General features: G+C 35.5%; 1 protein-coding gene and 1 long non-coding RNA gene across 2 annotated transcripts in view; one reads left to right on the top strand and one right to left on the bottom strand.

Annotated features, from left to right (window-relative positions):
* LOC112906580 overlaps positions 1–12,125 on the bottom strand; it is a 65,265-nt gene extending 53,140 nt beyond the window's left edge. The window contains exon 1 of the long non-coding RNA XR_003232431.1: positions 12,084–12,125. This is a non-coding gene — a long non-coding RNA (uncharacterized LOC112906580). The remainder of the gene's footprint in view (positions 1–12,083) is intronic.
* LOC108737848 (netrin-B-like) overlaps positions 1–16,844 on the top strand; it is a 201,533-nt gene that overhangs the window by 45,993 nt on the left and 138,696 nt on the right. The gene's annotated exons all lie outside the window — the stretch shown is intronic.

Here is a 16,844-nt window from a genome sequence, read left to right as displayed (position 1 = left end):
GCTCACACTATCGTTGTAAGTATACATTGTTCTACATTTACAGGAAGTACTAGTAAGTACATGTATTATATCCTTATTGAAATTTCAACAGCAAAATATGCAGTTAAGATAAATAAAACACGTATTGTTTTCTCTAAACTAATTCCATTTCTAGCTAGACACTGGAGATCATTTACCTATTATCTATTAAATGGTATGCTTAACGTTAACGTTAAAGATAAAATACAACTGAAACGTCATATTTCCTAATAGATGTCTGAGTTTAAAAGATTTCATGCCCCTTCTAGAGAACGATGGATATGTCTACTCTGCAGATGATTTATTATATAACGATCTAACGATTGATTTACTGTATTAATATATATACTATTGAGTGCAATTTAGAAAACAAATCAACTTGAACTTGTTCGGTAATATATTGTTCTGAATTAACAATATATCAACGTTTCGTCTTCCAATTTAAGGATGTTTGGGAGGTACAATCGGAGACAAGAGTGCATAAAATTAGAAATTCGTGATTAATTAGGTTTTGCAGCATATCATGAGGTAAAAAAATGATATCTGTACTAAAAAAAGTAAATAGAATAGAAAATAAAAGAAATAACGAATAATAATACGAACTAATTTGAATAACCTTACGCTAAAGTGATTCTCCAGAGTTCAANTGATTGCGGATTCCCGCGTTTTCTATCCCGTTGGGGTTACGTTTCTACTTTTATCTTTAGACTTCTTGCGTGTAGTATAAACGTATGTCGTAACTGACGTGGTTAAGAATGGCCTAACTGCGGCACTGATAATGAGTGATTCCGTAATCACCCACCAGTACGTTCCTTACTGAATATCGTTGGCATTTCCGTCGTTCGCTGTTTTATTATACGCTTTGAAACTAGTTAGACTATGTTTATTTCCTGGCTGTAAACCCATACGGGCGTTATCAAAGATTCTACCGCGTTGTAACTAACTAAACGGATAATAAAAGGTATTGGAAGAATACATATGCATAGGATTTTCTTCATACAATTACGCCTGGAAAATCCCCAATCGAAAGGCAAAAGATTGGGATATTGTTAATTCAGAACATATTTTGAATATATTTTAGCAAGAAAAAATGAATATTAATTTAATGTAGAATACAAGTAGTTTAAGGAAATCAGAAAAAGTAAAGTAAAAATCCGCTGATCCATGAGCGTCTTTAGAATTATTTTTACCCAAAGAAAATTGTAATTGCTGTTTACAAAACAATTAAAATAATTTTTGTGGTCTCCTCCTTTCTGAATTATCCGAAATATTTGAGACACAAACAAAATAGCTTGAAGTCTTTAAACCAGTAGTTAACCCGTTTAAGACGCCACGGCCGTTAAAATCGTGCACACTGCCACATAAACTATTTATATCTAATAGTTGGAAAGCATGCGTGAATGTTTAAAACGTTTAGTAGAATCCGAGCGGACGAAACTTTGTTTTAAAATACATATTAATTAATTGACGATTAGTTTTCCTTTTCTTAAAAGCTGATGGCGCTATTTTAATTACCCGAAATGTTAATTATTAGTCACATAAGTTTTAAAATTAATTATAGGCGGATTCACCGTCCAGATTCGAAGACTCGACTGTGCATCGATAATTTGTATCTTCCACCGAAGGCGTTCGTATGCTTTAGACCTAGCTTCGAAATTTATGACGGTCATTAACGGTTTACGGCAGTGTAGATTATGTTTGGGCTGCTTTGACTTTATGGCCTCGCGTTTCGTAGAAGTCAACTTTAAATATTACCAATATTATGCGTATAAATATTTCAGATAAATGTACACGTATGCAATAATCTTGTATTTTCTATTAGCTGTGTCTAAATTGTCTATCATAAGAAAATAGTCCGTCGCATGGCATAAGCACCAAATTTGGAAATTTGCGGAATGGTAGGCAACATTAAAAAAGTTAGTAAAAGGTTAATAAACATGGATTAAGGAAAAAAAAAGGTACAGCATCGGCCGAGCATAGAAGCCGGCTCCGTTTGCTTGACAGTCGACTGTTGATACCACTGGGCCATTACCGTTTCTTGAATGTTTTGACGATATTAGACGTTTTGTATGCACCTGTTTACCGAACACGACAGTAATTTTTTGTCAGTTAATCTGCGGCAGAATTATAAAATATAGAGCATTATTCTGCAACTAAGCTAATTGCCACATACCATCTAATTTTTCCCCGTCATTTGTCTATTGAAGGCTAAATGAACAATAAAAACTACAAAGGTCCTTGCGGCTTGGATAAGTAGAACTATTTAAAGTACTTACATTCAGTAATTAAAGCCGTTCGTCATTCTATTTGTAATTTACGTACACAAATAGTTTGTGCCATAAATAAACTTGTCTAAGACTACAGTTAGCAACTTAACACACCATTTAATTTATTCTCTGCTGACAGAGTGTGAGGTGTTTAACTATGCTCTACAATTACTAAGGTCTATGGAAGTCGGTGGAAAACCTCAAAATTTAATTACGCCACTGCACTTGTTACTCATCCATGTCGTCAAGGAAATATTTTTAAATGCAGCTCAAATAAAGTTAATTTTCTGGCTTATCCATGACGATTATGTTCCTTCAATGTTTCCCGAATTATTGTAGATTGCGTTTACGTTATTGACAATAGTCTGCACTAGTATTGCAACAGATCTCTGCTTCCGCCTCCGCAAATACAGAAGTTCCGCATACATTTTTACAATCGCTTTTCCGTGTGGTTCCACATTTTTATAACGGAGGCTTATCGGAACTTAACAAAATCTTATTTCTCATTTTTTTGAAAATCAATATCTCGGAATAATAAAAGAAGTCATAAAAAACATTTATCTGTTGGCTGAACTTAGCCGTTTTCCTTAGCCACTTCTTCTAATAATTTCATTTATAAAATACTAATACAGTTATAGCGTGCAATTTTGAAGCCAAAAAGAAGTTCCATTCGGGATTATTTTGTTGATATTAACGATGGAAGTGCTAAATGCAAAATTTGTAGGAAAATATTTGCGAAAAGGACACACGATCATTACGTTAAAGGGGTACCTAAAATCATTACACTTCCGCATCCGCATGTACTACGCGGAACCGAAACAGAGCGTCACCAAGTTACGTTCGGGAGTTCGCTGCGCAGTAAGAAAGTGCGCATCTAATTTTGTGATTGCGGATTCCCGCGTTTTCTATCCCGTTGGGGTTACGTTTCTACTTTTATCTTTAGACTTCTTGCGTGTAGTATAAACGTATGTCGTAACTGACGTGGTTAAGAATGGCCTAACTGCGGCACTGATAATGAGTGATTCCGTAATCACCCACCAGTACGTTCCTTACTGAATATCGTTGGCATTTCCGTCGTTCGCTGTTTTATTATACGCTTTGAAACTAGTTAGACTATGTTTATTTCCTGGCTGTAAACCCATACGGGCGTTATCAAAGATTCTACCGCGTTGTAACTAACTAAACGGATAATAAAAGGTATTGGAAGAATACATATGCATAGGATTTTCTTCAAGCACATCTGTCTGTCCACCCATTCATCCATTGCCTCTTCTCATTCTCGCTCGGTTCAGCTTTGGTTCAGTTCCATTGGCAGTGTCTGTCTGTCGGTAATTCTAGACGAAGCGAAAGGAACGAATGCGTTTCCAATGCTAAAATTGCGAACAGTATAATCACCAGTGCACTGCGCCATCGTATAATTAAAGATAACGACACATTTCATGTCACAGGGTGCGACTGTCTAACCGAAAGGAAAGGGCATGTCGCACCGTCGTGTCAGTTTTACCATTTGTATCTACATGGTTGACACAGGCGACTCGTCAATACTAACTTTATATAGTAATTACTAACACAGTATAGAAATAGATAAATAAATACATTAATATAGATTAAAACTGTCATGTCAATTTTAATGTTTGTTGTATTTCAAAGTTTTTGAGTGCGGGTGCGAAACATGGACGGTTAGAAATGAACAGGTATTAGAAAGAATAGAAGGACTCAATGGAAGTCGATAAGAAATAGTCGAGATACGTTGGTAGGACACCTTCTCAGGTATGAAGGTCTAGTCAGAGACATATTACAGGCAAAAACGGAAGGGGTGAGAGGTAGATTAGATTACTGTTCGCAAATACTAGTTAAGGATGTAGGTTGTTCTAGTTTTAGGGAAATTCGAAGATTAGTTCAGGATAGGAAAGAGTGGAGGTGCGTGTCCAATCATTCTTAGGACTCACGACCTTATGAAAATGACGCGATCCATACCCAAAATATATCCTACTGTTAAGTGGTAGAACGAAATCATTAAATTTGTGCAACTAAAAGTAGTAATTTACGTTTAAATAAGTTTCTATTCAGGTGAAAGTCTTGATGGCATCTCGTATAGATTGATAACATTTGTCGGCATTAAAATTTAAACAGTCACAGAAGTCAGGTGTTGACACTGACGCACATACATTTATTTTGAAAGCATTCGTTGAATACATTTTCTAGGTACATCTGCTTGAAGGATCTAGTTTCTAGTGCTTTCGAACAAGTTCAAGTTCGTCTTTGAAAAATCGAATGTTTATCTCGACTTTCAATTAACATTTTAATCAAGCGAATCATCTGTGAATCTACGAGACTAGTCCAAATTGAATTAATTACAACTTTAATGATCAGTAATTATTTTTTAATTAAAAATTAGACACAGGCATTTCGTTAATGAAGTTATATGCAGCCGATAATTGAAGATATACGCGAACTAATGTAGGTCATATAACAACGTTATCTTAGAAATGTAAATATTTAACAAATTCTTCCTAGCGTTAACAATACGCCTTCGTCTTCATGGAACATTATATACCCTCATCAATTAATCAAATTGGTGGGCTTATAAGTAGGTATTAACAGTTAAAACATTTAGTTTTCAAATCATCGTTATCATAAAGTCGTCAGTCACTTTTTAGATAATTAATTAATTTTTTGAAACTGAGATTTTGTACGAAGTTGTTAAGAATTTCCCTCCTAGGGTTACTCAGAAAAGCGTACTCCCAAATCTACAACGATGAACTAGACCACTAGACGCTTACGAGTTAAATGTAGATTAAAATTACAGGTTAGCCTAAATTAGATACAATTTTTCACATTGTTTTCCTATAACCATTATTTAGAATCTGGGGTTTTTACGACCGGAATCCTTGGTGGGATTGTAGTTTGGATTAAAGGGCTGTTACGGATGTCGGTTGTTTTAGTCCATTTAGACCTAGCTCTTTCAGCCCAAATCAAAATCTTTACTTAGACCTCTACTCTGTGTTTTTTGATTTTTAGGATTGGTCTTAGGGAAGGGTGGTTTCTTTTGAAACCGTTTCGTTAGTATTTGGAAAACTATAGTAAGAGAAGATACAATTGTATATCAAAACCGTGCTCTCGCCATTTTTCTTTCACTTTCATTTTCTCGTTTGGGTGGTAAAAATAAGATGAATAGGACGATGTATTGTCCGTCGTCACAGTGATCGGTTGATCTGGTAAATATCCTCAAATGTTGTCTTATAGGTACAACAAAAACCGAAAGAATGACCTTGGTCGGACGGGACGGCCGCCACTGTTGTAGAAGAAGGCGGTCGCGGTCGCGGTCGGCGGCGGGCGGCGTAGGACGTGGGTGACCGCAATTTATGTCATCGAACAATGTAGAATGCGTTGCGGAAAAAAATTGCGCGCGCGGATGGTAATAAAAAACGCCGCTCGCGGAATTTATGAATGTTCGCAATTGCAAGTGTGGAAATCGGTAAAGAACGACAACGAGCGGGACCAAGCGACCCGACCGTCGGCTGTTACGGTGCTGTTCTTGCTGCGAACTTGTTAATTGACGCGATTCTTCATTCATAAACTTAATCACGAGGCTTGGCCGACGACAGACGTGAGCGATCATTACGGTAAAGGGGGTACCTAAAATCATTACACTTCCGCATCTGCATGTACTACGCGGAACCGAAACAGAGCGTCACCAAGTTACGTTCGGGAGTTCGCTGCGCAGTAAGAAAGTGCGCATCTAATTTTGTGATTGCGGATTCCCGCGTTTTCTATCCCGTTGGGGTTACGTTTCTACTTTTATCTTTAGACTTCTTGCGTGTAGTATAAACGTATGTCGTAACTGACGTGGTTAAGAATGGCCTAACTGCGGCACTGATAATGAGTGATTCCGTAATCACCCACCAGTACGTTCCTTACTGAATATCGTTGGCATTTCCGTCGTTCGCTGTTTTATTATACGCTTTGAAACTAGTTAGACTATGTTTATTTCCTGGCTGTAAACCCATACGGGCGTTATCAAAGATTCTACCGCGTTGTAACTAACTAAACGGATAATAAAAGGTATTGGAAGAATACATATGCATAGGATTTTCTTCAAGCACATCTGTCTGTCCACCCATTCATCCATTGCCTCTTCTCATTCTCGCTCGGTTCAGCTTTGGTTTAGTTCCATTGGCAGTGTCTGTCTGTCGGTAATTCTAGACGAAGCGAAAGGAACGAATGCGTTTCCAATGCTAAAATTGCGAACAGTNTGTATCACAATTCATACTTCATATTAATTCGTTTAATTACATTTTTATTCTGAAAGATTTGATATTTAATTGATAAAATGAACATATGTTTTATTTAGGGTTCACATAGACTGTGTAACAGTAATTACTTAGCTGTTTGTAAAGTAAGAAATAAACCGCTTCACTACCCTGTCCTATTCTTCTTCTCGATTATATCTAATTAAACGATCACTAGTACCAATAACTCTTTATACCTATACTGTGTAACAAATAGCAACAGGGGTGTGTTAGAATTCTCGCCCTCATTGTTTCCTCTTCTGACCCGACAGAATTCTTTCAAACCCTTCTTGCTTAACCTCGTGGCATTGTACAATAAAGTAAAACCCTAATAAAAAGCTACCCCGCAAGCTTTATTATACAAAGCTACCGGATGGAACAGATTACAAGTCCTGATATTATTAAGATAGGTATCGACACATAAGTAGCCGCGCCCTAGACCGTCTACACGTCTTTATCTCGTAGACAAGGACAAATAAAGTGTCGATAGTGATTGATTGTTTCAATTATTAAGAGGAACTTGGAAACTTTTAAGAATGCAATTATTTCTACCGTTCTTATTCCGAGATCTATAAACTCGTGCTGATGTTGATAAATCGTGGCGTGAACGCATTTTTCTTAAGAGAGCGACAGGTAAGACACAGACGTTTGTGTAGCTAAATTAGAATTAGAAAACGTATCTGCAAGCTATTCTTGTAAAGCTTAAAGTTTAACATTGGCAAAGGAATTTGTGTTTAATTTTATTGTAGTCTAGAAATTACAGCGAATGTTTATTTTTACTAATAGATACAATATTACCTACATGTACTAAAGATATACAAACTAATAATTTGATGAGATCAATAAAAAATATGTAGTTGTTGTTAGCATTATTAACTAGGGAATTCTACATCTTTAACTATACACTATGTCTAGTCAGTACAGCGGAAAAATTAAAGTAGAAGAAGGTACATGAAAAAGAAACAGAGTGAACCATTTTACACGACTCAGTAATATACATAAACATAAGGGTAATGACCTTAACGAAAGCCCCAACTGTTCTGCCAATGAGGGCCACGATTACCTAGCGTAGTTGTATGACGTGGCGTTGGTGCAAATCATGTGCAATTGGCTTGTCTGCGTACCAGCTGCTACGAAGGTGACGAGTAGGTACGTGTGTTTCGTCACTTCAATCATTGACGGTTCATTAACTGGGGTACCCTTTGTGTATGGCTTTTACAGCCCCTATGTTGTAGTGTTATCACAACATGCACTCTACAGTGCCTCCAAATGTTACCTTTCAAATATTCCGCGGAATACTAATCAATCCTAGTGTAAATTTTTACTCCTATTTCTGCTGTCTTTCAGAAGTCCTTCATGCTCAGAAGGCGTTCAGTTAAATCCAAATCTAAGCGTTCGCGAGCACAGAAGTGATTTCTTTTTGCATAAGCCAAATAATGATGATTTATTTTAAGATTGCTTCTATCTGTGACTTAATTTTTGTTAAGTGTTTCCTACTACCCCACTTTCCCTTACCGTTTTCCCCGAAAGCTCAATCATAATTTCATAAACGTTACACAAGGAAGTTAATGTGATGCTGTTAATAGCAGGAGCGTGCATAATTTCTAGAAATTTTAACGAAAAATCGAAAGCTTCAATGGCATTAATGCTGAAGGCTGCAATTTTTTTGTGACTGTAAACATGAGATGAAATCAATGCGCTTCGGGGAGCTTTTATTAATTAAGTAGCAGTGATGCAGCACACTGGAAGAGGGACCCTCTACTCGAAAAGTGCTTTGGATACAGTAAGTAAAGCTCTCTGGAGTACAATGTGCACACCACGATCCCCTTCGATGGAACGTCCAAGTTTCATCCATGTATACTACATAGACATACATAATGTGCACGTTTACTGTATACCGAAAGCCGAACAAAGAATTCTGACACTTCTTTCAGCCTGGTACAAGTAAACTCGCATGTATGTATTAGGTAATTATGTCTTTTATTAAAAATACCGTACTATTATTAGTGTTATGGTTGCATTCCCGAAGACTGTACGAGTCCCTAGCTATCGATTTCGATGATGGCATTCCAGTTGAACGAGCTGTCACTGTAGACGATTCGATTGTTTTTAACAAAGGTAAAAAGGAAAGCGCATCGTTTTCCACTCAAGCGGATTCGTTATAGATACACGGGGTATCAAGTTGAGAAATGCGATGCAATATTTGAAATGACGTCGTGATTCGAGAATGCGCCCGAATCAGGGGGGCAAATGTGTACGTATTTACGTAGGGGATGCTCGGATCACCTACGAGGGAGAGAAATCTACTTTGTTAATTCTCCCTTAAACCATTTTTCAAGGGAATAAACTCAACGTGAAGTGATTTATCTTATTGATACTTATAAACGATGAAATTTGCACATTTTGAAAGGAGATGCTTCTTTTGGCGCCTTGCATAAAAACCTTGGATGTTGCGGGCGCAGAATGCGACTGAAGTTACAAGGATATAACCAGTTGAAATAAAATATTTGTTGTCAATATTCCTATTTAATGTAGAAAATGCGAATCGTAATTATAAATTTCTTTGTTGACAATAAGTTAAGGATTGATGAAGAATAATTGCAATTAATATTCAATTCAGATTAAACAAATAATGAAAAAACCTGAGTTAAGACGACATAAAAAAGAGAATTTGTGTATGACGTAACAATTTCTATGTAGGTATTTTAATTCGACTGCTTTTGATCTCTCTGGATCGTAATTCGTTTGTTAAATTCATACGTATGTACACACATAAAGAAGTATTTGGTTAGATATAAATCGAAGAGCACAACACGTTGCGCTATGTCGTACTTTGCTTCCCGCTTGATTTAGTATTCAAATCGGTTCGTTCAGTTACAATCAGGACGGAAACTGTCGTGAGGAATCTCTAATGATAACCAACTGACGAATGACTTGTCAACTGCATTAAAACTTATTTAGTGTAAAATGTATCAGATAGAATGCTTTCAATGCGAGTACGTTTGTGATGATGCAATCTTCATGTTTGTACGTCTCCTAATGAGAATGCGCATCGAGTACGTTAAGTTGATTTTATTAGATACTTTGATGAATTTTTGTTAACGAATTATAGGTACATAACTGTTCATATCTAGTTAAAATATGGATTGATTTTCAAATACAGTGGAATTATTTAATATTTTGCGCCGGTGAAGTCGTGAGCGAAATTTTAATAACTGGTGGCTCTTTTGGTAATCGTTCGCGAGCATAGAAGTGACTTCTCTTCATTTTAGGCGACTCGACCCTGCGCTATCCTCTGCATTATATCCTTACTACTCCTTCCGTCCTGACTTATTTGACTTCCTAGATACCTAAAATCGGCCACTTCTTCTAATTTTTCGTCTCCTATTTTATATATCTGTTCTTTCCCTACTTTTTCTTCCCTTGCATACCAGTATTTTTGTTTTACTTTTATTTATTTTCATATAGTACTGTTTCGTCACTACCGCTTTCATTTTATTTAAAGCTATCTCTTAACTCCTACTTGCTAGACGCTAATACCGCTATAGTGAAAGATACAGACATTATATTAATAGGAAAAATGAATAGATTTACTGATGCCTTCTTGAGGTTTCCGCGAAAGAAAACAATAACATTTAATATGACTTAGATTCATTATACAGAAAGGACATTCAAGAACACAAAACATTATCTCACTTTATCGTACCTACTACGTAATTTTAACATCCTGCACCCTCTGTGCGAGTCACTTCGAGCTGCAAATGACCTTAGTATGATTGTTTTCTGTCGATATTATAAAATTTTTCGTTTTATAATATTGACGTAATATTATATTCTTATACTTATAAAAGGTTATGCACAAGGATCAGCGATTATTATACTCTAACGGTATTTTGTGATATTTTATCGGATTCTCATTATATCAAATTGATAAGTATCTCTAATCACTAAATCAAAGCTGTGTAGTGTGCATGTATGTACGTATGTATAAATTCGTACGCTCAGTATTTACCATGAGATCCAACTGTTCGTGTTATTAATTACTTGCAGAACTGCACAAATCCTAGTACCGTAAGTAATATTATGGTTTGCACTCAGCCAATCCTTACATAAATCACATATTGTGCTCTCCGGCGAGTACCTTTATTTCGCATAGAAAACATTTATTAATTTCAATTGCGCTCGCTTGATTTCCTGTGCTTCAACAGGTGTTCAAAGTTTACCTTCTTACAACCGTCGCCGCCGCCATCGTCCTGTCTTTTTTCTTTCGTCCTGCGAGAAAACGAAACCAGGATAACTTATTACAGGCCATTTGCTATGTACCTACACGAATGCGAACTTAACAAACTATTTACGGACACACATTGAGATGTATAATTGCAGTTTCATCAAGAAAACTGAAGTCATCAGTAGGTACCTGTTCTAGAAATGTCACTAATAAATAATATATCATATACTCTCTTAAATAGAACGATAGTGTAACAATTCAATTTATAGTAGATAATATTGTTTAATTTTATAGACGACAGCGAATTTAGGACAATACTCTTAATTGCAATCAGGTTAGTCAGCCTGCAGCTTCAATTGTCCTCTATTATGATTTCATGTATTCGTTTCACAATAAGTAGTACATTGTAAGAGCTGTCTGTTGACCTGAAAATAATTGATACTGCTGAAATGAACCATTTCTGCGTCACGCCGATTCAAGCAAACCCAGTGACACCTAATAGTAGCTGTGTGAACTAAAATTGAATTCTTTTTTAATACCTATATATTTATCAGATTTAATTAACTAAATGGTTCACTAATATTTAATGAATAGATAATAAATAATTTATTCGAAACAGCATTGAAATTAAAAATACGACTTGCTTTTTCAAATTTTACCCTTCAATTTTTTCCCTTTTTTAATTTATTCATTCATTAAGTCGATAAAAAAAATAATTGTTGAAATAATATTTACACTTAGCCTGTCGTTTTTACGTGATGAAAAAGTTTATATATGCCTATGTGGCTGTGAACTCCTAATTATAATTTAACACGAATTCTTGTTTTTCTTTTTTCGTTAATTATCGCGTTATAAAATTCCTTGGCGCGGTTCTAAAATTTTAATTTTCCTAAAGCGTAAACATGTTAATGTCGTCTTCTGCTGGCCTGTTCATTTTTTAATCGTGACAGCTCCTTATTGATTTTCTCTTCACCAAATGGACCTCTCCGTACGTGATGCTTAGCTGTAGTACAATTAAAAAATTTCGAACGCGAGAGCGGGTGCGATGTTACTTAATTACCGTTATTAAAATTACGTAACATTAAGGGAAAGACAAGATTTGTAATCCGGCGAGCATATATGGGCAATATTAACACCAAACCAACAGGTACCTAGTGGTTAAGTTTTAAAAGCTGTTATGGTTCCGTCCATAATTATGGAACATCTCATGTATTTCTTGACAGATGCAATGCAATAGTTAGTTCATTAAAACTTTCTGGATAATATAAGAACACTTACCAAATCTTTGTCTGTCTATGGAAAAGGATAAAGTAGAAACCTGAAATAATCAAAAATCAATAATTAATTTTATTTTTTTTAACAAAATCAAAATGAAATCTATTTCAAAAACAAATAAAAAAGGAACAAGCAAATCGATTGTGGATAATCTGTATTAGTATAAGGAGAAAGTGTAAAAAAAAAACATAATACATAACGCCCTTCTTCAAAACTATGTTGATTCGTTTTTGATAATTAGACGTTCCACCAAAAGCTCTAAAGTAATAAATTTCTAACATTTTTAAAAAACCAATATTAAAGGTGCTTTTAGACTAAGCGAGCGACAACTTCTTCGCAAATCTCTCTATATTACATAAAACATACTGTAATGTTCGTGGGTTTAACAAAACTACTACTTAGACTGATAACGACAAAAACTACTTATTTACATTAATGTTGATATATCACTATTTACTGCGCTATTTATTACACTGCTATCACTGTCAACTTATTTCTGGATTCACTTCTGCAACGGTCAATTTATTTCTTCTCTTCTCGGCGATCGTCTCTTCCTTTAAATACTCTTTTGTTTACTTTCGGGAACCTTCTGAAAACACCCGGATAGTTTATTTTTTCTTTGAACTGTTTAACTGCTTTCGCAGAACGCAGGTACGACACACACATTTACAAATACGGCGTACATGAAAAATGGCGCCTGCGGCTAGTCGGCGAATCGATAAGCCGTTCACGCACACGTGTTCCCGATCGTACAATACATATTTCATGACAGTTTTTTCAATTGATATATATATTTATATATAATGAATACGAACAAACTTTTGTTGCAATTACGTCTTTTTGTTTGCATACCCTGTACGCCTTTATACTACTTATATGCACATAGGTACTGCCCGGAAACATAAAGATTATATTTTTTCCAGTACATGGATTATTACGAGAATCTGGTTTATAGCAATTTTAATCAGTTATAACCCAATTGCTTTGACTTTTCGTGCAATTTTCATATAACGGAGACAGGAAATTTGAAATGCGTATTGTGTCTTAATTTATTGGTTGGAGTGTAGAGTCTATTTCTTGGCAATTACAGCTTGAGAAGCAAACGGCCCCAGCGTGATACCGAGCCGTCTTTCGTATCTCCCGCTAATTAAGTTGTCAAGATTAAGGCGATTTTCAACGACTGCTTATCTACCGAGTGGCATAAAAATTTTAAATTACGTCCACGGCACGCCACACGAATTAAACGGCCTACTGATTACCGCGCGTGATTTAATTAATAGCTTTCGTTCAAAAACGATAACGCGCGAGGAGAGGCTGCGCTCCAGTTTATTTGCATTATCCGGGGAGGCGATGATTTTCGAAAGGATAACAACCAACTTATACAGCACACCTATACCTACGCACTTCCTGCACCCTATCAACAAAATTTTTAGTTTGAAATTTGTGCTCATTGCTAAGTATAAGTCTTAAGACTTACACCATGATTATGATGATATTGCACACATAGCTTCGTTTCTTGGTTTTGATTATAATTACTGGTAAGTAAATATAGGCTCAAAACTAAGACCATAAGAAGTCTTGCATAGTTTCAGTCATCTGTCTGTTTTGGCTTTGAATTAATGATGAAAAAAACAAGATTGCAACCAATACTACGAAAATCTTGCATGTCATATTATTCCTAAATTAACGTAAGTGGATTTGGACACGTTAATTATTAAAAAAAAACTTTTGTCAACGCAGCACCACCACTGAGGATGTCAGCCCCAGTAGCTGGTGAAAAACGTCTGGACGGAATAGTTCACTTAGACCACTGCCCTATAGCCCTAATCTTTATTCTACTATGGATTCCGGCCGTGAAAGCCTTTGTTCTCTGAAAGAGAAACTCGAATCTCTCAATAAGTGGTGTCTCGATAGACATGGTAAAATTTTCTAAATTCAACATATTTCAGAGATCCCAGTCTTTCTACAAGAGACTCCAATTTTTCAGTTTTATTTATTCATTCTCTCTGTGAGAGACTCGAATCTCTGAATTAACAATTTTATCGTTCGAATCTCTCATACAGAGACTGTGAGAGATCCATAAAAACACCTAGGCAATAACTGAGAGACTGTGACAGACGCTCTCAGGGACGCTGAAAGACTTTGAGAGACTGGGGAGAGATTGAAAATTTTTGTCTAGGGGAAGGCCTACTTTTACTCACGACAGACGTAGGGAATATTGTAGAAAAGAGATGTCAGGCGGGAATTGCAGCGGGCACTAATAAAGAAAAGGAATAACATTACACCAATTTATGTGTAACAGAAAGAGATGCAGACATGCAGAATTAGACTATGTTGCCAGCATCGGACTTTGATAAAGAAAATTCAACATTCTCAAGAATTTAGGAAAGCAAAGAGGCTTGTTTGAAGATATAATTCCAATCAGCCTCAGCAACATCTAACCGCTGTACCGTTTACTATTATTCGGTTATCTCTTGTCACTTTGTCTGTACTACTAATAAAGCACTACCTAACTTAACAAGGGCATGCTCAAAACGCAGCAAATGATCGCAGTCCCAAGTGGAAATAAGAAAGAAGATACGTCGATTTTCGTAGATAATTTGTTGCGGACTTTGCCAATTTTGATAGTCGATAATTGAGACCCGAAACCATTTTGGCATCCTTTTTGATAATCACCACCTAATGTACAAGTAGTTGTTTTTTTTTGTGAAAGTTCGTAACGTGTACAACGTTTTAATATTCCAAGTCGACCAACTGAATGAGGTAATTACATATCTTAATTTGTGAAAACATCTACACAAGTTATTTGTATATGCAAATACGTAAACATGGTAATTCAGGGTCGCTTAAATTACACAAGTTGCAATTGTAAATGTTGGTAAATCTATTTCGGCACCTGTTCGTATAGAAAAAGGGAATAATTCATGGGCGCTCATAACAATAATAAACAGTCGTTAGCATACTGATGGCACAATTTTCTACAGTAGTAGTTATGGTGTGGAATTTACGACCGTACTATCACATAATAAGCGTTACCTGTCCACTGAATAGAATAAAACGTCGGCCGTATAAAGTGACGAAACGACCGTGATTCCTGTGGATAATTATTTGTTTTGTCCATTTACGAAACCAAAATGAGAAAATGGACCTTAAAGCATCCTCGTGATTTCAATAAAAGCCGAAGAAAGAACCACATATATTAACAATGTTACTACATCGCTAGATAAATTCAACCGACCGTTTTATTATTCTTCCTTGCCAACATTTAACTTTATGTAATGATTATTAGTTTTAAATTGTAGAGTAATTACATCTTTTGTGTGGGACTTGCAAATTCTTTCAGTACATGCAGTGTATAACAGTCTATAACGAAACGCAACGGATCTAGGATCAAGCATAAACTATAAAAATATAAAATAAGAATAGTACATACTATTATCCACAAAAGATGATCAATCTCTATAGTATTATATACATTATAAGGCAAATCAATCTTATTTAAATATGTCTATACGCTTTATAAAGATTATCCCGCTATAACGATTTAAGAGCCTGGGCAAACATATTGGCGTATCGATCGCCGCCTCAGGCATACGTTTATAACACAAGGATAAGATAATTTGTGTTTGTATTTATCATTTGAGGAACAGAATTTCATTTTAATCATTATTTTTTTATTGTAATACCTTTAAAAGTGTTCAACAGCATAGAAGCAAATTATTTTGTTTTAATTTTAATTGCATTCTTTTCTAACGAATATCGCAACAACTCCTGAATCTACTTCGATTTGTAAATTTCATTAATATGTGGCATAGTAATTGTACTATTGATTAAACAATTAATATCAATTTTTCATTAGATATCCGATACGAATCTACAAATAGTTATAAATTACCGTCCCAGGTATGTGCTCGATAATTAATTTTCTACATCAGTGGTTTTATTTTGAATTCCTTCCACGTATTAAATGCGTTTGCTTAAGGTGCAATGTGCATATATGACAACGTTCAATTACTATCCCTATTTTGTAAAGTAGTTCATGGTTGAATACGCAAAGGTCCTGGCATTGTGGGCGTCACCGATATTTTATGATTTTTAAAACATAAAGAGAAAATGAAAGGCGATAATCATAAAAATAGTTGCGGGTGGTTAGTGATAAATATCTTAATAAGTTTTACGCATTATGAATTATCTATGATATTTAGAGAATTTTAAACAAACTTTCATAGAATTATATAATAATTATTTGTTTCTCAGGAATGAGAACTGGTGGCTCTAGCCAGTATCGATATCTGTTTACTTATATCTTCAAGAGGATGATCTCTAATATCTGTAGGTGCTCAAGGGAGTCGCTATAAAATAATTTAAAGGATTTAAAAAAGGTAAAAAAAGGAGTACCTGGAAGAGAGATTATATGAGTGTTGGCGATGGACATGACTACAAATTCTTTAGTGCACTAGACTGCAATTGTGACATATTGATAAACTTCATAACGAGCTTTTTAGAGTACACCAACCGACGAGCAACAACCGAGCTTTTTATGACCGTTTTGCGGGTGCCCTTTCGGAATTATGTTCTATACAATCATGTATTCGCACCCCACAAATATTTGCATGTATTTTTATATGTACATACGCAATATTTGTGTAATGGATCAGTTGTATTTGTGTTTGGATGTATCCAATGATGCTGTTCAATGCAAGAGAGAACGAAATATTGAGCTTTCAGTGGAACAGTGGGTCTTACTACTACCTAACGTTGAAG

The sequence above is a fragment of the Agrilus planipennis genome, unplaced genomic scaffold, assembly GCF_000699045.2.
Source record: "Agrilus planipennis isolate EAB-ADULT unplaced genomic scaffold, Apla_2.0 scaffold2, whole genome shotgun sequence".
NCBI classification, from domain to species: Eukaryota; Metazoa; Arthropoda; class Insecta; order Coleoptera; family Buprestidae; genus Agrilus; species Agrilus planipennis.
This window is presented reverse-complemented; position numbering and strand designations above follow the sequence as displayed.